Source organism: Ailuropoda melanoleuca, chromosome 3, assembly GCF_002007445.2.
Source record: "Ailuropoda melanoleuca isolate Jingjing chromosome 3, ASM200744v2, whole genome shotgun sequence".
NCBI lineage: Eukaryota > Metazoa > Chordata > Mammalia > Carnivora > Ursidae > Ailuropoda > Ailuropoda melanoleuca.
The window spans coordinates 30,294,308-30,315,799 of record NC_048220.1 but is presented as its reverse complement, the minus strand read 5'-3'; the positions used below and the strand labels follow the sequence as shown (position 1 = coordinate 30,315,799).

General features: G+C 48.9%; 1 protein-coding gene across 4 annotated transcripts in view; it reads left to right on the top strand.

The window, feature by feature from the left end:
- Positions 1 to 593: 593 nt before the first annotated feature.
- Positions 594 to 21,492, top strand: part of FGF1 (fibroblast growth factor 1) — a 94,056-nt gene continuing 73,157 nt past the window's right edge. For 3 of the 4 annotated variants that reach the window (XR_004624050.1, XM_019795244.2, XM_019795250.2), the window contains exons 1-2: positions 595 to 1,018; positions 10,568 to 10,722. The gene's annotated coding sequence lies outside the window, so the exon portion shown is untranslated. Of the gene's footprint in view, positions 1,019 to 10,567; positions 10,723 to 21,492 lie in introns of all 4 variants that reach the window. The other variant, XM_019795265.2, reaches the window with a different exon arrangement.

Here is a 21,492-nt window from a genome sequence, read left to right as displayed (position 1 = left end):
TGAAGAGGAAAAATTAGAGGTGAAAAACCAAGCCATTAAAAGGTTTTAAGTTTTATAAGCCTAGGAGTTAGAAGCAGAAACAGCTGGATTGGAGGAGCTGGGAATCAGGGTGCTTCAATGTTACAGGCTTGCTCTGTTCCTGCACTTTGCTCCTGACCGCCTCCCAGGCTTGAAGGTCCCACCCCGGTACTGATAAGAGGGTCTCTATGTCTAACTTAGTGTGTATGTGACGGCCATATCTATGTTGACTGTATGACAAGTCCACGAAGCCTCAGACAGAAAAGTAATGGCATTGCTCATTATATTTATCCTCTGTGAAACCTCAAAGTGTGGGGGTAAAGGAGTTGACCTAAAATTAGTAATTGGGACTCATTGCTGGGATATATGAAAAGTCAGGTTCAGAGCAAGACCCCCAGAGTTCTGCCTTATACAGGGCAAGGTAACAGGGACCAGTTCAGAGAGAGGCATGGAGACAACTTGGATAAGATATCGGTCCTTTCACCTGGCAGCTGTCCAGCCCCCAAATAGCTTTTGTGGCCAGTCCAAAAATAAGATCACATGAGAGGGGAGAAATAAATACGCAAGTGCTTGTCCTTGGGCTTTCTGCGGGTACACCAGCATCAGCCGCACTGGTGGGAGCCCGGAGAGGGAGGTCTCCCAGCACACCCGGCTGCGTCCCTCTTCGGGTTCTCTGGGGCTAGGAAAACAACCTGTATCAGGGCGGGTGCGGTGTGTGCTTTCCAATCAGCCCTTCTCTTAGGACTCCCTTGAGCTCCATTCACACCAGAGAGGGAGCAGGAAAGAGAGGACGAGTGAGCGGAACCAACAGCCTCAACTCCAGGGGAATGAGGGCATCGCCTCCTTTTGGTGAAGGACACTCCCTTCTGATGGAGAATGGGAACTCCCTTCCTCCCGCAGCGGCCTGCCTGCAGCGCTCCTGCTAGTTCGGTGTGGACACTGTAGGCTGCTGCAGCTGCGTCACCCCGGAAAGAAAGTGCCTCAGAGCCAAAGCAAAGAGGTGAGTGCATCCCTTCCTCCGAGGGGCTCATTACTGCAGATGTTATGCTTGGCTTCATGCTCCTGTCCAGCACAAACGCTCTCCCCTGCCCTGCTTCTGCCTCTTCTCCTCCCTGATCTGGGACCATCACAGGCTGGAGTCTCCATGATGGATGCTAGCTTCAAAGACCTGTACTCTGTTCTCTCATTTAAGGCCAATTTGCTCCCAGAAAGAACTGGCTAGGACTAGTTCTTAGCGGGGAAGCAGGAAATGATTTCCACCAAGTGAATTATCTTTGCTGAGATCCAAGAAGATGTTTTCCAAGAAATCATTAGACAAATGCCATTATACTAGAGTTAATGCTTAGTTTTAAAAAGCCCTTCATGAAATAGGAAATAAAGGACGTCAGCTCATTCCTTATTATTGGGCAAAAGGGAAAAAACACACATGGGATGTGCAGAGCTTCCTCTCCCCTCAGCCCTTCCACACCTCGTCCTGACTTTTTACAACCTTGCAAAATATACTTAACAGATCCAAGAACTCATTTCTTTGGTTGAGAACAAGAGGAATGACATGGAGGGTTTGGGGAGAGTTGTTCTGTAGCAGTCACAGGAAAAAGAAGACAAATTTCGCACAGTCTTGGTTTCCCCTCCCAAGCACATGACAGGCACCTATGCCCGTTTGGGGATGTGTGCAGATCACTACCACTCTCACATGCCTAACGCTAATCCCATTACAGATCCCCCCCTTGACTATGGACCACAGATATCTATGCTACAAAGTCAACAAAATGCGGGTGGGAGCAAGGATAACTACTCCAATGAATCAGGATGCTTTTAGTGACAATAGACTGAAACCCAGTTTGAAGAGACTTGGGCCAAAACAAGGAAATGCGTTTCCTCCTATAAGTAAAAAGGCTTTGGCATGGTGGGATCTAGGGGCCCAGATGATGGCATCCTGACTCCACCTCTCTCCATTTCTTGGCTCTGCAGCCCTGGGTCATTCTGTCCCGATGGCAGTGGTGAGATGGCCACCAGAGGCTCCAGGCTGATGCCCTCCTGGTACGGCCACCCTAAAAGAACAGGTGCTTCCCATTCCCGAGAGTCTAGAGTCACATCTCACTGAACCAGTGCGGGCCCTGTGCCCATCCCTGCCATGGGGGTGTAGTCATCCCCACCCAAAACCACATGGACTGAAAGCAACAAAGGGCTGGGTCCCCAGAGATAATCAGGGTGCTGGTCCTAGGAGAGGGGCCTGGATACAGGACAGCCACGGTCAATGCTGGCCACTCCATGTTGGTCTTTCTGTGATGGTCTGGATTAAGAGTTCAAGCTCCTCCAGCATAACTCCTGCCCCCCTCTTACAGTGCACACAAATTAGTGACAGAGAGTCTCATAATAAGGATAATTATTTGAAGTGACTAAAAGACCCCATGCATCTCATTCCTAGAGACCCCAGCCTGTGGAAAAGCCATCAGAAGGCTTGTCTCTGGCTCAGTCCCTGGACAACTCACCACGCCGAGACCCACCCAGGCCCCCAACCTGCCTGTGCACACACGGATCTCCCCTTCCCCCTCACCCACCCCGGCCCACTTGTGTCCCCCTCTGCTCCACTGATGTGAACCCATCTTGCCTTTCAAGGGCCAGCCACAGTGCTGCCTCCCCTCTGAGGCCATCCTGGGCCTGTCCAGCCTTTCTGCTCTCTCCTACCCTGAATCTAGACAGCAATGATGGTCACTAGTATGGTTTACTGTATCTTACTTTCTCTCCCAGCTTGTATCTTACCTTTCCGGGGGGAATTAGATTACATCCCTAGCTCTCTCTGTGGTGTCTGATACATAGCAGGTGCCCAATTAAGTGATCGATAGAAATCCAGCCTCCCTGAATACCTGAGAGAGGATGACTTGGTGACCTGAAGTCCTATATTTTTATCTTAAAAGTAATATGATAACTATAGCAGACATAGATTGAGCTTGAACTCTGTGCTGCCCTCATAAGCATTATCTCGGGTAACCTCACCACGACCCTACAAGACAAGTACTGCCATTATCCCCATTTAACATATGGGGAAACCACGTCTCAGAGACCTGAGTCACTTGTCCCATATCATACAGCTAGTAAGCAGTGACATGGGAGTTGGAACCCATGCACGCCTGCCATCTCATTTCCTATTAAACTTGTCACTGACATGCTTATCAGGGGAGCTTCTGGCTGCCTGATTTTAAAGACCAAGGAACACCAGTGACTGGCCAAAGGGCATGAGTCAGTTTGGATATTTTGGACCTATCCTCTGCCAGTGGGGCTCCCAGTGCCTCTATAAGGGGGTCCTTCTTAGACTGTACCCAGGGCTGAGGAGACACTCACCTACCCCAAAGCCAAAAAGAAAGTCAGGGGCACATGGATTTCCTTAAATAAGATACCTCTGGGGCTCTGCAGAGAGTGAGGTACTTTTTCTATTAAATTTCAGGAAATGTTAGCTGGAAAGTGGGCTTTAGAATTTAAGCTTGCCCTTCTGGCCACCCATCATTAGGTAGGTGGCCCTGACATTTCCACCTTCAGAGGTAGCTTGCAGGATCTGGAAAGCAACCAAATTCTGATCTCAAAGGAAACCAAAATCTTGAGAAAATGGTGAGTATTTTTTGTACTGCCTGTGCCTCGAGCATCCAGCCGCTGGCCTCTTGTCTGATGCTGTCACCTGTGGGGTCACTGGAGCACTTGCTTTGAGGGTATGTGGTTTCCTTGATGCACACTGACCTATTCATATGGGTTAGCATCTTCTCAAGAGCAGAGCCTCCTGGGCTGATGTCATTAATACTCACAACATCCCATGGGAGGGTCGGAGAGCGAGCGCTCTCACAACTGAGGCACAGCGAGACTGCGTTAGGTCCCAGACTACACAGAGGCCGAGAGGGGGCTGGACTGGGGCTAGCAGAGCTCTGAGGCCTCAGGGTCCAAGCCTGCTCATTTCTCAAGTTCATTGTAGAAAACCGTTAAAGACAAAAGAATTACACATAGGCTAAGTAAAATTCTTTAGCTAAGTCTTTAAGAGAACCACTGTTAGACCCAACAGAAATGAAACTATACGTTCAACAAAAACTACACACATCTCTACACAAATAGCCACAGCAGCATTATTCGTTATAGCCTGCACAGAGAAACAAGCCCCATGGCCATGAGCTGAGGAATGGCTACGTAAAATGTGGCATGACCCTACAATGAAGTACTACTCAGCAAGAACTAGGAACGAACTTCCGAGGCATGCTAGAACACCGATGAACCTCGAAGACATTATGCTTTTCAAGGGGAAAACGCCCATACTGTAGGACTCCATTTCTATGAAATGGCCCAAACAGGCAATTCTCTAGAGATAGAAAGCAGATAAGTGGCTGCCTAGGCCTGGCAGGAAGGGGGAATGGGAGTGATTGCTACTGTGTATGGGGTTGCTTTTACAGGATGACAAAAATGTTCTAAAATTAGTGGTGATGGTTGCACAACCATATGAATACACTGAAACCACTTAACTGTTTACTTTAAATGGGTGAACTGTATGGCATGTGAATTCTATCTCAAGCTTGTTTCAAAACCCAAGCCATGGCAAATGAAATAATGAACCCAGTGACAGGGCTTCAGTGAAGGATGTGGTCTCACCCATGGGCTCTGATAAGCTCAGGTCATCTCCCGCAGAGCCCGACCACAGGTCACCCCGACTATCCAAGGGGCAGGAACATAGATGGAAAAGACGGGATCCTTTGATTTCTCCACAGAGACTACATGAGGAGGAGTTCTGACCCCCTCCTTCCTGTGTAGATTATTTACAATTTTATGGATTCGATGTCACTATTCTGTCTTCATTTCTGGGTTTCAAGTCAGGCTTCAAAAAGCATTCTCCGTTCTAAGATTATAAATCTTGCAGAACTTAACTAATGTTTTCCTCTAAGGTTTGTCTTCTTACATTTAAATACTCAACTGAGGATCCAGGTTGTTTTTGTTTGTTTTGCCAAATAGATAGCCAGTTATTAAATTGGGAGTTTTAAATTTGGGGTTATGATGGACTTGGGATACCTTGTAACTTCCAGGAATTACATATAAAAAAAAAAGTGTGTGTGTGTGTGTGTGTTCATTTGGGGGGGTTACAGATCACATTCTCAGGAGTTTTGCGACTCAAAGAAAAACCACTGAACTCTCTACATTTCATAACCTGGGGTCCAGGTAGACTACGCGTGTACGTCCCAGGGCACGAAGCCGAATCCAAGCGAAGAGGACAATTAAACAATTACAGGGGAGGCCTGAGAGATTACTTCTCTGTCACGTGTCTAGCGAGAGTTGCACCACCTTTTGGTTTGACGGTTTACTGAGGCAGAGGACAAGAGGTGACTCTCGTGGGCTCTCCCTGGGCTTAGAAAACTTTACGTTTTTATTCCTCTGATGACAAATCAGCAGAGCTAAATCATTTTGGGGCCCTCTTGTCACAAAGAATTTGAGGAGGCTTATGGTCCTAAATATAAATAAATGATTAAGTGGAAATGAAACCGCCATGACAAAGAAGGTGGCAGACCATTCTGTGTGTGTGTGTGTGTGTGTGTGTGTGTGTGTGTAGATTCATATATTCACGTACTAAATATATATGCAACACCCCCTGTGTGCCAGGCATGGTCTAGACTGGGGTTCTCAAAGTGTGGCCCCCAGATCAGCAATTTCACTATCACCTGGATATTTGTTAGATGTGCAGATTTCCAGACCCATCCCAGACCTCCTGAATTAGAAACTTTGGAGTTGGGGCCCAGCAATCTGTGTCTTAATAAACCCTCCAGGTGATTCTGATTCACATCCACGTTTGAGAACCACTGGTCTAGAGACATCTAGGGAAGTAATGGTGAAAAGACCGAGGAAATCCCTGCTTTCCTCGTGGAGTTGACATTCCAGTGTGTGTGGTAGGGGAGACAGGACACAAACAAGTAAACAAGTAACTGAATATGATAATGTTCCAATGGCAGTATAGTCTGTGAAGGAAAATAAAGCAGGGGGATATGAAGGACAGTGATGGGGGCTGATTTAGAGCCAGTAGTCAGAGAAGACGCAATCTGAAATGAGGTAAGAATGATGAGCTATAGCTGGCAGTGCAAAGAGGGGCAGAAAATAAATGTGTACACTCTAGGTAGAGGGAATAGCAGATGCAAAGGTCCTGAGGCAGACTACGTTTGGCCTAGACGAGTAGTACGACTGGAACGCAGTGAGCAAGGAGTTCATAGCAGGGTGGACTTAGGGAAGCAGGTGGTAGTAGCAAGCTTATTAGCTTTTGTTCTTAGAACAAGACAAAGGCAATGGACAGTTCTGAACAAATAGGGACATGATCTGATTTACCTTTCAGCAGGATCCTTCTGAAATGAACTCTAGAGTGTTAGAGTAGAAGCGGGAAAATCAGTTAGGAGCATATTCCAATAACCCAGGAATACTTGTGCTTGGATGGACTAGACCAATGAGCAAAGATTATTAAGGGAAGATTATTATTAATAAGATTATTATTAAGGGGAAAATAAACAACAGTGCAAACACTGTGCCTAGTACATTGTTTTTGAGCATATACACATTCAGATGGATGAAGCCAGTTTTCCCCAAAGATTCCAGGAAAAAAAGTTAATAGTAGTCATCTCTGGGGAGAGGAGATTAGTGAGGGCCATTGCATAGCCTTCCATATGTCATGCATTTTTGTCACTGTGTGAAGCATTACTTTTATTTAAAGGTAAAATATTTTTAAATAAATACTGAAAAATTGAGATAGAGGAAAACATAGAATAGGGAAGGGGCGATCAATATCAGAGAGAGGAAGCCCACACCACGTGGGTTAGAGTCCTTTCCAAGCACTGGCCCCTGAGGTCACCGGAGAGGCAGGCCGACCATGGGGTGAACTCCTGTTTTTGGATTACGATGGGATCAGGCTATTGCCCACTTGAGCACCACCGGGGCCTGTTTCTGTCCTGCAGCTCTGGTGATGTCTGTGGCTTTCGGGTCTCCTTGGGCAACTAATACAATTTCCTGTGAATGTCTGCTGCGTTTCTCTCTGCCCTGTTTGTCAAATCGCTTCCCGACATCCTGGCAGTTGGTTCACCATGAGGCCAGCATGCCCTTCATTTAATTGCATGATTTGGCATAAACAGAAGGAAATACTTTGCTAGGGGACAGAGTATAATGCAGCATCTGATTTCTCCTGTCAGCTGATTAGGATTTGTCGTGTCCCAACAAGGTCAAATGAAATTAGAAAGAAAATGCAGTGCGTCTGGTGTATGTTCAAATAACTGCATCATTTATGCAAACGGGACAAACGAAGGGGGAAGTTTTAAAGCAAACACTGACTAGCAGCCTCAAGTGTCAAGGCACAAGAAGCCACCGCTTGTATGTTACACTTGCAGACAAAGAATATTTACTGGGGGGCATTCTGAGTTCTGCTGATTCTGTCATGCTCTGGTTCTGCTATCACGCTGGTGAAACTAACCAGTGACGTCTGAGTGTCATACACACCGAGCACAGAGTAAGTAAAGGCACAGTAATGCCACATGGTACCTTTATCACCTGCTATGGCTCTTAGGAGAGGTTTGGAGCCACTTTCTCTAACAGCAACCGCTCCAGTGCTCCACTGTGAGTCAGTCTCTTAGGATGCGGAAGGAAAAATCTCACCTCCGGAACCAGCCACATTTTAGGTGCGGATGAGTCTGGCGACAGCCACACCTCCGTGGATAAACCTACTAGGCTTCTCCTAGGGTCTCAATGGGTCCTGCAAATCTGTCATGTTCTTCTCTTCCCAGGCCCACCCTCTGCAGTGCCAGGAGGCCCACATACAGGTTGTAACCATCGCAGAGATGGCTTTACAAGTGATCCAAGAGCTCTGAGGGAAGAGACGGGTTCTGTTACGTGGTCCGTAGAGGATCTGGCATCTAGGAGATGCTTAAAGAGCAGCCCCACCAGCTATTATTTGCATGGACTGGTTCCTGGCCCACAGCTGGAGGGCTAGTCCGAAGCCAGACTTTCAGGCGAGGCAACCCCCAAGTCCCTTCCCATGCTGAATAACAAGCCAGAAAGCATTAACATGATCACGTCCCCTGAGTCAAAACATCCAAATGCATATTATTTAAAAGATAAATCAAGATGCCTGACGTGAAAGTTGAAGTAAATGTGAAATTTGGGAGATGTTAAGGTGACATTTTCGAAAATTCAATATTGAGGGGAATTTTATTTTAGTAAATACTTTAAGGAAACGAGGATTCATTATTTCCCAGTGTTTGGACAGTAACATTGCCAAATACCAGATCTGCGGTAAGGAAATTAGTTTACGTCGATAGCTAGGGATTATATTTACCTAAAAGCTATGTAGAGTTTTGTTTTGTTTTGTTTTGTTTTTAATATTTTTTTTATTTATTTGACAGAGATAGAGACAGCTAGTGAGAGAGGGAACACAAGCAGGGGGAGTGGGAGAGGAAGAAGCAGGCTCACAGCAGAGGAGCCTGATGTGGGGCTGGAACCCATAACGCCGGGATCACGCCCTGAGCCGAAGGCAGACGCTTAACCGCTATGCCACCCAGGCGCCCCTTGTTTTGTTTTTAATAGCATTTCACAACTGGATGTCATGGACAAACAAAACTAAAATAGTGACTTACAGGTGCACTACCTGTTTTCAAGGTGCTTTCACACACTTGGGCCCACTGGATCGTCACAATACGGCTGCCGGCTTGCAGGGAAGATGCGGATAGTGGAGTCTCATTCCTCTCCTATAGGAAGGAGGGACCAGAGAGCCCTGAGGAGCTAAGCTGCCCAGAAGGGCCAACCAGACCATGTGGGCAGGTTCAAGGGCATGACCCTGAGCTAGGGACCTCTGTTTTTAGTCACGGCAAGGGCTTTAATTAGGGGTACAGCCCGGGTGAGACTCTGAGCTGCATCTCTGTCCTCAGAATTTTTGGTCTGCTATTTAACGGGCTTAATTTCCTAATAGAGTGCTCTTTAACTTTAAAATCTATCATTCCATATGCTGGAAAGTTAACGCGCACACTGGTTGTAGCCTAATATTTCCTCAATATTGAGAAGATGATTGAAATATTTTGACCTCTCTGTGCTTCAGAAGGCCCTTTGGCAATGTGCAGATCCTCAGGAAGATTATTACCTTTTAAAGCATATTATGAGTGCCCTTCAATATGTGGACATGGCAGTTCGTGGAGTTTCCAGTTAATAAAATTTGGTGAAATCAACTTTTTCTGTACTTTTCAAGTCCCTTTCAGGAGAGCTGCGGCTCACACATTATTAGAGTTAAGTAATGTTTGTGCTTCTAGTTCTCTGTCCCAGGGGATGCCCAGGGGATGTGCTTCTCTGGACCCCTCCCTGCAGAAGGGACAAAAATGGCTCCCTGGATGCTACCTTCAGAACGCATCAGATGTGACATGATGCGTTAGAAAACAGGCTCCCACCTCCACCTTCCAAGGGGAAGTGGAGAACAGAGAGCCTATTTCTAGTTCTCACAGGTCAATCTGTACCTGTCTATCTGAATCATCAGGTGGGTAGGCTTAGACACACACACACACACCCCTCCCAGGCTCAAATGCCTACATAAGGAGGAGGGACTCTTCATCACTTATAGGAAACTATTAATCATGTTTCCATTTAGTCTCTTCAAAGATACCTCCTGATCTGTATCCTTTCAATCCAATTTCCAGTTTCACTCCCTACCTTCTAGCCAAAGAGTTATTTGTACAGGCAGCTTCCTCCCTTCCTCACCTTGTCCTGGCCAGTGGCATAAAGATAATGACCAAGGTCCTTTAGTGAAATCCCCGCCCCTGCAGTTGGGCTCACCTGAAGATTCGTTAGCCTAGCTCAGCAGTGACAGGCTGGACCACTGGTAAGGAAGGACAGAGATGCTCGCTCTGCAGCCCCTTCCAACCCTAGCCTGGATGGCCATTGCCTTGAATGGCTCTGCAACATGCCCTTTGCAAAGCTTGGCTCTAGGAATGGCACAGACAGGCGCACACACACACTCTGCCACACACAGACACCTACACCCTGTGCAGGGATGCCAGATGACAGAACAGAAAAGGACTCTTTCATCCAGCAGCTTTCTGATTCCAGAGGAGTGTCTCTGAGCCACGACCTGCTGTTTCCCTGGCGACTGAGACTTCCAAATAAACAGGATTCTGTTCAGACAGGCCAGTAGTCCATTCGGCTCAGCCATTTGCCCCAAGACAAACCACGCTAAAATAACACCCAGGGTAGTTGCTGCTGCTGTCTGCTGTCTCTGCCTCTCTTCCCTGCTGGCCAAGAGCTCTGCGTTCCTGGGCCCGCTGCTGGCTGTCAGAACTGGGGGCACGTAGAGCTTTGTGTATATCCCTGTGGGTGGGGTCTGGGTGGGCTGGTCCCCTCTGCTGATCAACAAGGCCAGAGAGAGACCTAGAGGCTGACATTCTCGGCCCCCTAGCCGGCCTCCCTGCTTCCCACACAGCCCTGCGGGACTGGTAGCTGGCTCTGTGGCATGGTGTCTGGAGGCGGACCAGCAACCTGATGTGCATGCCACGGCCCGTCCCCTCTCCCCACACAGAGCTGCAGCAACCGAGAAGTTCAGAGAGCCAGCGGCGTGGGGCTGCTCGGGAAGCAGTGGCGGCACAGTGACAGTGACATAGAGCAGGTGATACCCGGTGGATTGCCTTTCCCCTTGGACGAAGAGGCACAGTCCTCAGCCTACAAGTTTTTCAGGTAAGAATCTGAGTATGTGTTCTAGGGAACAAAGAGCAGCTTATATGCAGAGCTGAGGGGTGTGTGTGTGTGTGTGTGTGTGTGTGTGTGCATGTCCAAGTGCAAGGACAACAATGACACGGAGGTGGAAAAAATATTGGGAAAAGTTAAGGCAGTAGGATGTTTTAAGCAGATGCCACAGGAACCAGCTCTCCTGCAAGGGAACACCGGCCGCTCACCTCCGGCCAGGCTTAAACCGGCCGCAGACTGCTCTGGGGGAAGGGCTTGCTCATGGCACTGGCAGGTAAAAATAGCACCTAGAGTTTAGAGACTGTAAAAATAATCATGCACCATGCTGCCCAGCACCTTCCTCCCTCCACTGACAGGCTGGTGAGGACTGGAGGGGGCAGAACGTTCTCCTTTACTCAAGTGCTGGATGTGGCCCTTTGGGTTCCGGAGAAGCCAAAATCTGGGGCTTTAGTGAGTCTGGCTGGCACACTGCCCCTCTTGGGGAGCCTGGACATTCAGCTGCCTCAGGAAGTCTGTTCCCTGGGGGTGGGGGGGGCACCTCAGATTTTATCAACATTTGGGTACGAGGGTCAGGCTGAAATACAGGATTAGCTGAATGTGATAGGATAGGCTGGTATTCTGACGGCCCACCCAGCCACCTGTATTATTCCTTACCTTCCTTCTGATCTTCTTTGAAAATCACAGCCTCCTCTCTGTACCCCTGCAGACAGGCACCCGCAGAGAAGGCTAGAGAATGGCTAGCCACACCCACGTCACGATTACATGCCCAAAGTATGCAAGGCTTCTAGAGAGGAGCACTTGACAAATTCAGACCTCCAGGTCTGGGGTGGAATTCAGGCATTCAATCAAGGCTCCATTTTTCAGAGACCCTAGAGGAACCCACCTTATCTGGGTACTTGGGTCCAAGAGCCTCCTCTGTGACTCGGCAGAATGCAAAACACTCTGTGCTTTCTCCAGCTGTTTCAATCCACCCCCACTCTTCTGCGTTCTTTTCTGCTTGGGCACTTTCCCTTTCATTCCCTACAGGGATGTGATTGTTGATGATTTAGCTCTGCGCACACCAGTGGGAGACGCAAGCCTCCGGCAGAGGACGAGCTGGGCGCTGCATGGGGCTCAGCCAGCCTGATGCGGGCAAAGGGTTGAAAAGAAATGAGCCTGGCTTTGCAAAGCGGTGTCCAGTGAAGCCCTGGCCTGCCGGGTACTGGGGCTGTCTGGGTGAATGAGTGTGGATTTTGGTGGAGACTGTGATTCACAGTCACAAATTCCCTTTTCCTTTGTTTTCTTTGTGTTGGTCATTGAGGGCTTCCGAGGAAAGTCCCCTTTTGAGATTGTGTATCTGACAGCAAGATCATCGAATTGCTGCCGAGCGTGGCTGGTGAACACTGGACACTTTCTTCTGTTGCCCCTGCCTTTTTTAGTATGAGTAAATGGATCTGCAAATGAGGTACTTCATCAAAAGCGAAGTTAATACACAAAAAATCAAGGGAGGAAACACTGAGTTTCTTGTGAACTGCCTCCCAAGTCTGGTGTGCAGACATACATATATGGCTGGCCTGGTCGCAAACAGGATTTGCGGAGGCACTGTCTGCTTGGGTCGGTGGTGTGACATCACAGGCCAGTAGCGTCAACTGTGATGACAATACTTGCAGTGGTGACAGGAGATGGACATCACATGCTCATCTACCCTTAGTGAAGGGATGCGTGATCCCAGGACAGAGGGTGTGCTCAGGGGCTCTGCTGACACGCATTCTGCGGCTCCTGAGCCAATGAGGGAGGATCATGCGCACCAGGCCTGCTGCGCCAGCTGCTAGCAATGCGGGGTGGTGCAGAGGGGAAGGCGCACCCCTTCCACTTTGTCAAATAGGTGTTGCTTGGCAAATGCAATACTCCTTGATCTAAGCTACTAGAAAATAATCTGCAGTCATTTGTGCCACAGACATACCCTGTTTTAGGTAAATCTAACACCTACACATGACACAAATTACAGGCGAATGAGTTCTTTTCCTTAAAAAAGGATCCGCTAATCAACAAATGTTCACAGGTACTGACAAGGTGTCCCATCTCAAGGTACCACTGGGTCAAGCCCACTCAACCACAGGGAAGGAAGGGCACCTACCCGGCTGGGCAGGTAACAGAATGGGCCTGGGCCGACAGGATGCCCAACTCAGCTGTGAGGCAGAAGCCACGGTATGGGGTCAAGGACAAGCATCTGGGCCAGTGGCCTAGAGGAAGAGAAGAGGGAGGAAGGCAACAGTAATTGTCTGATTCCTAAATATCACTACTTAAGAGAGGCAGCCTAACATAGTGACCAAGCACATAGATTCTGCAGCTGAGCTCCCCGGGGTTCGAATTCAGATTGTGCCATTTATCAGTCCCGTGGCCTTGCACCAAGTTGCACCATCTGTAAAATGGGGTAATAAAGTACCATCCTTGTTGCTGAAAGGATTAAAGGAGTCATGCTCTTAGCACAGTGCCTGGCTTATAGCAAGTATTATTTGAGTATCTGTTATTACTATTACTGAAATGTGGGTCTGAAAAGGCTGTCCATGAGTCCATTTGTTCCAAAGTCCAAAATGAGACTCTATGAGTGACCACTAAGGCCACCTTTGGGGCAGCATGGAGGTGCTTTGGCTCTGGTGTGGGGTTTTGCTTGCATCTTGGAGCATTCAGAAATCGGAGGGCTTCTCTGCTGGTTGCTAGTGTTTTCTGAGCCCTTACCATGCTCCAGGTACTCTGCCTGGCTTTACGCACAGTTGCTCAAGACCACGTCTCCAACTTTGTCCAAGGAATGCTAATGAGGGGGGCAGGTGTGAGAGGCATGCCCTCCTTGTGCCAGGGCGATGTAGATGTAGGTGGTCCTTCAGACAAGACTCATCTCTGTCTCTTCAGGATCTGTGGTTTGCAAATTTTCACATGCATAAGAATCACTGGCGAGCTTGTGTAAAAAATCAGGTACCCAGGTCCTGCCCACAGAAGTCCTGATTTAGCCAGGTTCCCGAGGGCCCCAGGATTCTGCATATCCTGGGTGGGGCCCAGGTGATTCTGACTTTGGTCCACAGGCCACAGTTGAAATCTGACCATGGCTCTGGTTCTTTTCTCTTCGTTACTATGAACAAAAACACAGAATAATTTGATCTCAGTCGGTGACAATCAGCCTCTTTCTCGTCATCACCTGCTTCCAGAATGACCATTTTCCTGGGACTAGCCCCCCAGGGCAGTAAGGTGGACCACACCACACCCGCTACATTCTGAGTTACTGTGTGCCCGGCACAGCGGCAAACCCTTCATGCTCGTCGCTCACTCAGTCTTCACAGCCATCCCATCAGTCAGGTGCGGTCATTATCGACCTGTCACAAGGGAGGGGAGAGTCCCCACTGCTAGTAAACAGCCAATCTGGGGTATGAACGCGGGAACAGATTACCAGAGCAGCAGCACGTAACCTCTAGGCCAGGTGACAACTGGGGTCTTAGCTGCTTGTCAGTTCAGCCATTCCCTTCTTGCTCTTGGGTATCTTTCACTGGTTCACACTTCTCTCTTGTCCACTTCCGTTCCCAGGCTCCCACATAACTTCCTCAGAAGTTGATGTGTCCCTGTGCTTCCCTACTTTTTCCTCCTTCAATAAATCCAAAAGGATTGGGGCAATGGACAGGTGGAAGGCAGGTGTTATGAGTTGAACTATGTCCTCTCCTTACATTCATATATTGAAGTCCTAACCCCCAGAATATCAGAATGTGACTTATTTGGAAATGCCTTTACAGAGGAAATCAAGTCTAAATGAGGTCATTAGGGTGGGCCCTAATCCAGGATGACTGGCGTCCTTACAAAAAGGGGAAATTGGGACACAGAGACACATCTAGAGGGACGATGACATGAAGACACAGGGAAAAGAGGGCCATCCCCGAGTGACGGACAGAGTCCTAGAATAGATCCCTCCCTCAAGACTCAGAAGGAGCCAGCAGCCATCTACAAGACAAGAAGGGCCTGGAACAGCTCTTTCCCTCACTGCTCTCAGAAGGAACCTTGGTTTTGGACTTCAGGCAATACGCTTCTGTTGTTTGAGCCGCAGTCTGTGGTACCTGCCGTGGGAGCCCTAGCAGACTACTACAGTGCAAACCAGAGTCCTACATTCCCCCCGCAGGCCCCGAGTTTGGGGTGACCTAGTTTGAGGCCAACACGTTACACCAAGCTATGACAACGTTCTCTTTTCTTTATCTCACGACTGTTCTTCTGTTGGCTTCAACATTGTTCACGGGAGTCACAGGTAGGTCGAAGTCCCAGGAAGGAAGAAGGAATGAATAGCAAGGATGAGGAGGGAGGAGGGAAGGGAAAGTAAAGAAACAAAGAGGCGGGAAGAGGAAAAGGAGAGAGAGTGGGGACTGGGGTGGGGGATACTTGAGGGTCATGCATGCCCACTCCATGTCCATTCCACTCCCCGGTGGGAGGCCACCTGTGTGCTGGGGAGCATGTTGAACACTGGGGTACAACGGAGCCTGGAATGGATGGTCCCCATCTTCAGGAAAGCAGGAGGCCAGATAGGGACATGGACCTCAATCAGGCAGTACTTCTCCTGAGTGTCTCAGGAAAGCAAATGCACTACCCGACCCAGTCAGGGGTTCTGGAAAAGCTTTGGTGAGTTCGTGATGCCTGGGTTGAGATGTAGGGGACTGACAAGGGTCCACTGGGTGAGGGATGAATGTTTCAGATGGAGGGAAGAGTACTGCCAAGTTCACATGGGATAAGGAAGTGTAGCATTGCCAAGGAGTAGAGGAAAGGCCAGCATGCTGGAATGCAGGGAAGAAGAAAGAGGAGCTAGCCAGAGCTCAAGGCCCAGGAGGGGGCCAGACCATGGCAGCCATGTTAACAATTTAGGTTCTTCAAATGAGAACCACAAAAGGCCAGAGAAGGAAGCAATTCTTTATACGGCAAACTCCTTTCAACAAAGGGAATGCTGGGATAGAGATGCTGACGGTGTGGTTTAGCAGTGGGTCCACCCCGAAGCCAGATATCAGGCTTTTTGAGCTCCCAAACTTGGGGTTGGTTGCACTGCCTCTAGGGACTGAAGTTCTAGGACACTTCCTACAAATTGTTGTAGCCATGGTCAACCCTCAACAGAGCACATTCCAGGTGTTCGTCACGGTCCCACTGGAAAGGGTCAAATAGAGACAGTTCTCTCCTGTCAGCAAGGTTAAGTAGCAAGCTGGGCACCTCAGATGGGCTGACCAGGCAGCCCCCTGTCTGGCATCCTTTGGAGGACAAAGAGAGACCTTGGAATATAACCTCTCTGCTTGCGTACTTTGCCTGAAGCAACAGGAGCAGGCATGCATTCCAGAGGCTAATGATTCAGTGGGCCTGCGGAGAATGGCAGAGATCCACGTTGTGAAAGGTTAAGAAGTAAGGGCAGGAAGCCCAGAAAGACCCCTGAGGCTATCAGGGGTGAGAGTGGGCAGAGAAGCGTCTGAAAGGAGTAGGGCAAAGCCAAATGTTGCCTTATGCGTGAGTGCCTGGGCGCAGCAGCAAGCAGGGCCTGGAGCCAGCGAGCTCCAGCTTGGGGCCTGCAGCCCTCCCAGGTGGGAAGTGGCCCCGCTACCACAACACACACCATCCCCACCACTGGGACACTTCTCATCCACAATCCACACGGGTACAACTATGGGCATACCTTCACCATATGCCCCGCCTGCCACAAAAAGAACTCTCTTCCTTTTTCTTTCTGAAGAGGGACTGGATTTGGCTAAGCAAGGATGAGTTCTTGGAGCAAGCGGAGCACACTTTGGAGAAGAGAGGTGATTTTCAGGAAGGTGAGTAAGCAGCCTGAGGCCTCTTGGGGAGCAAGATCCCCTGACTCTGCTCCTCTCACATCTCCCACCCACTCCAGCCCCACTGGCCTCTTTCCAGTTCCTCTGTGGTGCCACGTCCTTGCCCGCCTCTTGGACTTTATGACTGCTGTTCCATCCGCCTGGAATGCTCTACCCTGTTCTTCACACAGCCGATCTTTTCACCCTCGGGTCTCACCTCTCTTGGGAACTCCCCAAAGAGGCTTTCTTTCCCATCTCTCCCTCTCATGGCACTTGTCCCAATCTGTACTTTTCTTGTCAATTTTTAAAAAACTTACTATTGCCCATCCTCCCCACTGGAATGTGAGCCTCATGAGGGCAGGATCTCATCCATCTTATTTCATCCTGTGTCCCTAGGACAGAGCTTAGCTACAGAGCAGGTGCTCAGTAAATACTGACTCAATGAATGAATGAGTGAACCATTCAGTCTTGGAGTGGGAAAGCCAAGCTCAAGGCCAGCAGTGGCATCTCTCACTCTCTGTTGCTCCTCATAACTCTAGAAAGGGGTGCATCACATCTGAAAGCAAAGCTGACAAGTTTGCATCAAGCGCCTCGGACCCTGACTTAGGGGAACACACCCCTTACGGGTCCCCATGCTATACGTCACTAACTCTGGCTTAGCCAGCCTAGTCTCCTCTGAGAACTCACTTTGGTTGTCCGGAAAAATCCAGCTTAGTTATATTATTCATGCTTAGAGATGGATAACGTCTTTTGGCTGATGGGCATCAAAGGCAAGTAAGTGATGCCAGGCACCTAGAAGGGAGACATTGATCCAGTGTGTTCCGGGCCTCGCACCCATGGAGGCAGCTGGAACAGAGCAGCTCTGCCTTTGCCATCAGTCAGATGGGAACAGAAGCACTTTGCATTGATTAATCAATGTGTGCAAAGTGCTGCACCAATGCCTCTGGGGACTTAAAGAACCCCTAGAAAATGAGACTCTCCTTGTCCTTCCTCGGGATCTCTGTCAGAGTTTAGAAATGGCAACGGGGGAGAGCTGAGATGAAGACTCCAGTCACTCCCTGGAGCCCATGGACAGAGCAAGTCTGCAGCCCAGAGAACATTCCCCAGTTCACAGTCAAGGGCTGGGTCGGCCCAGGCTTCTTGGCCTTCAGCGATAAGGAATTTAAGTTATAGGAGCAAGCACAAAATCTTCACTCAGGTGGCCACAGAAAACTTGCTGCCATTCTCCCCAGATGGTCCTGGATGACTTTGCAGAGAGCTCTGGAAGCAGAGTTCTAAGTTCCTTGGAAAGAGAGTAAACAGAGAAGACCAAGATTCATCTCACAGCTCCTATTCTGACCCACTGCTCTCATTACCCTTTCATTAGCTCAGAGTGATAGTCTGTGGTGCCTAATGGTAGGGGAGCAAAATGGTCAAGGGCGTGGACTCTGGGGTAGGGCTGGCTTTGAATTCTGGCTCTGACTCTCAACAGATGCATGGCCCTGGTCAAGTTACAGAACTTCTCCATTTCTGTAGAACAGAATAGGGGCACCTGTTTCCTTGGGGTTGTTGCCGGGAGTATGGGAGTTAATAGAGGCGAAGTCCATTCTGGATTACATTATGTTAGGTGCTGTTCTCTCGTAGGGCTGGGTTAAGACTTTAGTGAGACAGTCCGTGTAAAGCCCCCAAAATGTTTTAGGATGTAACACACAGCACAGTATTTGCCCAATAAAATAGTAATTATTGTTACTGACAAGACTTCAATCTGGCTAAGGCATTTTTAGAAGACTTTGTAAGAATTTATTTGATGTAAAAGAAACCGTTCCTGGGACATGAAGGTCATCTGCTGTCCTGCTGTTCCTCCATCACTTTTCTGTTTTGTTTGTTTCAAGGGACGATTATCACCCTATGCTTTCTCAGCACCTAAAATCCTCGTGTCAGGAACCTAGAACTAGCCAAGGAAGCAATAGCGTCCTTGAAGAGTTGAGGCATGGAATAGACACAGGCTACTCGTTCAGCACCTTCAGGCTGCAGGCGTTTCCCACAAACGATTAAAGGCATCAGCTTCAGCAGGCGCCTTCTGCTCAATTCACAAAAGGGCTTTGGGACTCCCACCCATCCAGGGCAGGAGGTTCCTCACAAATTCTGCTCTAGGGCCCTGGTCTGGGACTTTGAGCTTAAGCTATTTGAAAATCCAACTGCTGGGATGAAAGTGACAGGCTGGTGTAGGCTGGACTGGCCGGGCTTTTGCATTCAGGCTGTCCGCTGCTCCGCCCCTCCCTCCCGAGTGACCTTGAGTAAGGAACTGGTCCTTTTTATGCTCTGGGCTCCTTCTCTACAAGAGCTGCCTCTAGAGAGTGGGTTGGAGGTTAAGCGTGGTGTGTAGGGCTCCAGCTGTCTCTCTCTCTACTCCTTCCTTTGCGGCCTTCCTGACCATCACATAGCTGTGGATATGGAAAAAACCCAGCGGCGATCAATGTGTTAAAGGCTTGCCAATACTCTCTTGCACCAGGTGACCATGAGCACATCACTTGGCTTCTGGAGCAGCACAGAGAGATGGATTACGGGAAGGGGTCCAGGTCATGGTCTGAAGGAGGGGATGCTGGCAGCCCCCACACTCAGCTCAGCCCATCCTTGCACCATAGGGGCCAGGCCCACATTATGGATTTTCAGCTTGCTGCTCCCCTGGGATGTAAGACTTCTCACGAAGGCCTGAAGATTGATGGTCTTCCTTAAAGGAGGGACCCCTTCCTGACCCATTCTGACCTTCCCCAGATGCCTCTCCACCTCCCACTAAGGCCTGAGGATTTAACACGCAGCTGGTTCAGGGTGGATCCAAATGGAGGCAGCGCACATGGGGGGAGAGCGTTTCCAAGGCGATGTCCGAGTTGTCTCTAGTGACCTGTTGACCTGACCCTCCCTGCCTTACACTGCCCTAGAACTGAGCCAAGCCTTTGGAGGGCGGATACACCTTAGGATGTCTGGCCGGGGCCCTACTGTGGTGGGAGGTTCGGATCCCACGCTGGGACGGGCCCTGGGGAAGGTCAGGGGGAGGGTGAGCCAAAGCAGGCTTCATCGCCTCTGTTACCTCCTGGCCTTTCCTTCTTCTGATGGAACGGCAGTCAGATGTGGGGTGTGGTGGCCCCTGTTTTAGCGATTGTAAAGAACATCTGTTCAAAAGAGCTCTCAATGTATCTTATTGTAGGATGGGAGCACAACCTCAACTGGCTACTTTAAAGTCTTTATACTGCAGATCAAGAGAAAAGACCTCTGGTGACTAATTAGGAGTCCTACATTCGTCAGACTATAACAGCCCCAAAGTCAGTGTTTCCCCGGAGTCAAGGTCCCTTTCTCTTCCTGGCCAGTCCCACATCCTGCTGGGCCTGTGTTGGCCACTCATGTTTCTCATTATCTCTCCCCCATCCTCTTTAAAGGCTTCTCACTCCACCCAGGGGTTTTATTTTTAAACTTGCACAGTAATGCTAGGGCTGAGCAGGACACACTGCCCACATTCCCGGGAAACTGGGCTGCCTGGAAAAGCATCCCCCCCTTTTCGGAGACTTCCTTCCTCCCTCCCCTCCTTTCATATTTATTAGGCACCTTCTCTAGGAGGGGCTCTGCCAGAGGACACGACAACAAAGGGAAAGATACAGTCCCTGCCCTCGGGGAGCTTACATTCTAACAGGGCAGGGAATGTCGGGGACAGGCAGACTGAGCACATACACACACACACCCACCAAGTACGCCAACAAATAAGTACAAGAAATAAGTAGAAAATTGTTCAGATCTATGTTATAAAAGGAACAAACAAGGCACTAGAACAAGAGAAGCTGTTACAAATTAGGTTGACAGGGAAAGCCTCTCTAAGGTGGTGGCACAAAAGAGAAGGCCAGAAGAATGAGGGGCGTCATGCATATAAAGAGTAAGGCCAAGAATATTCTTTGTGGAAGGAAGAATATGGGGTAAGGTCCTGAGGTGAGCAAGTGCTTGGTGTGTTCTAGAATTCCAACAGAAGGCCAGAATGCTTCAAGCACCATGGGTAAGGGGGAGACGTGCTCAAAATGGAGAAGTATGCAAAGAACAGATCACGCGGAGATGTGGAGTCATGTCGAAAGTTAGGGCTTGTGTCTGAGGGCAGTGGAAAGCTACTGGGGATTAGAATTAGGAAGTGACATGCAATGATTGACATTTTAAGATGCTTATCAGTCGTGAGTGGAGAACAGACCCTAAGAGGGGTAGGCAGGGCATGAGTTAGGAGGCCTCAAAGTCGTGCAGAAAGGAGATGATGGTGGCTAGGTTGGAGCCAGGCAGTGTCACAGCTAGAAACAGGTGGGCTCTTCCAAAAATTAGCCTGCCACTGGACATTCTCCTTCCAAAGAGTCCTAAGTATCCCACATTCAGAAGACAGAATAGAACACCAACCCCCAAAGTCAGAGGTGGTCAGAATAAGCAATAAGAGTTTAGATGTCCTATTGCCTATAACTAGCCAGATTTATTAGGCTTCCAAACCCAATTAAGTAAGATCATTGTCCAACATTGGTTCCCACAATGTTCTGAAGGGCACATACATGTTCCTTTACACCATGGCGGCTCTCTCTGTCCTTTACAGCTTTGGCTTGGATATGAGGCCAAATGGCTTTGACTGGGTGATCTCACCTACACACAAAATTCAAAGGTGACTTTATATGCCTGAGGGACCCAAAGAGTGGTCTCTGCTGTCCAAGAGAAACACAACTATTTATACTCTTTGAAAGAAAGGAAAAGGAAAACAAAACATAATAGCAATATATCCGTTCTACATACAGTAATAATAATAACAGCATGACTTGTGCACCTCAAGGCACTTTACTTGTAAACTCACTGAATCCTCCAAGAGACTGATGAGGCAGGTACCACTCAGTCCTGTTCACTGGTGATGGAGCTAAGGCTTAGGGGGCAGTGATGGCTGCTGGTATAAGTGGCAGAGTCAGGGCTCTCGGACTGATTG